Raw genomic sequence first — 1,370 nt, 5'->3', positions numbered from 1 at the left:
AGGCCTGTCCGGCAACTGCAGTCCGAGCCCAGGGGGAACATAACGGGTGTTACAAGGGCTCTGCTGAGACACTTGGAAGCATCGCCCTTGGCTTCTGCTTCCTCCTCGTAAAAGGGAACCAGGCCTCTGAGTCAGCGCTGCAAGCACCTTCCCCCTGTGGGGACACATCTAACAGACACGGGGCAGGGACGGTGGGACCTGTTGGGATCAGTGCTGCATGGCAGCACATGTTGAATATAATAAAGGTGATTTTTGTTACGCTGGGGCCTTGCTGGCATCCCTGCTGCCTGGGGCATGGGGTAGGGATGGGGGTAGTGAGCATGGGGCCTCAGCCGAGGGCAGAGCGACTGACAGCAGGGAGGAGAGGGAAGGATAGATATCACGCAGCCAGCAAGCAATTCTTGCAGCTCAGCTGGGGGATGTTGGGATGTTGCATTTCCAAGAGCACAAAAGGCTGCTGGAGACCAGCTGGGCAGACCTGGCATTTGAGTTTTGCTGCTGTTGGAGAACAAGTGGAGCAGAGCACTGTGGCAGTGCAGAGAACCACCGGGTCATCCAGCTCAGCGTTGCCAGCACCATCCCCAGCTGCACACACCCTCCCGGGGTCAGCTGTTTTCATAGATAGTAGGGGCAGGCCGGGAGCACTGCAGGCAGAGCTGCTGTTCACGTGGGCTTCTTTCAGCCCAGGGCCCTGCGTTACGTGCTTCCCTGACTCGACCTCTGATGTCCATGGCACTGCAGGAAAGGCAGCAGCCACCTCTGCCTGGCCCTCTGCTTGCCATGGAGGGGTGGTCTGCACACGAGGCCATTGAAATCATCACTGAAACCCATGACTTCACAGCTACAATGTTCAATTAACTGGTTGTGCTGATAAACGTTCGAACAGCCCTCTGAGAGGGAGTGCGATGGGGAAGTTTGCTACCGAAACACGACAGTTCCAACCAAATGCTGCCTTGTGCACAAGCCAGCTCAACAGCCGCCCTGAAATGTAAAGTCGTGGTGTCTGACTCGTATAGATCTGAACAGGTTGCAACTTCCCTGCTGCACAAGGGTCACCCTGCAGCCTGCAGGTCCCAGCCTGTAGCGCTCGGCCTGCACCGCAGACCCATAGGTGGGGAGCTGCAGGCTTGTGGGTTAGGGTCTGCATTAATGGAAGTGGGTGGAGGAGAGAAATCCCACCTTGTGCCTCTGTTTCAGGAAAGCCTGAAATGTTCTGCTGTTCCCCGCGCCATCAGCCACTAAGGTCTCTAGCTACTCTGAAGACTGTATAGAAGATCTAACACAAGAAACCCCGGGCAAGTGTGAGGTGAGGCTTTGGACAGTTTATCCTCCACGTGCTGGAGAAGCGCTGTGTGCTGAAGAGTCAGCAC

The sequence above is a fragment of the Gavialis gangeticus genome, unplaced genomic scaffold (genome assembly GCF_001723915.1).
Source record: "Gavialis gangeticus isolate Ggan-Ray unplaced genomic scaffold, GavGan_comp1, whole genome shotgun sequence".
Classification (NCBI taxonomy): domain Eukaryota; kingdom Metazoa; phylum Chordata; order Crocodylia; family Gavialidae; genus Gavialis; species Gavialis gangeticus.
The sequence above is the reverse complement of the archived record's forward strand: the minus strand, read 5'-3'. Positions refer to the sequence as shown.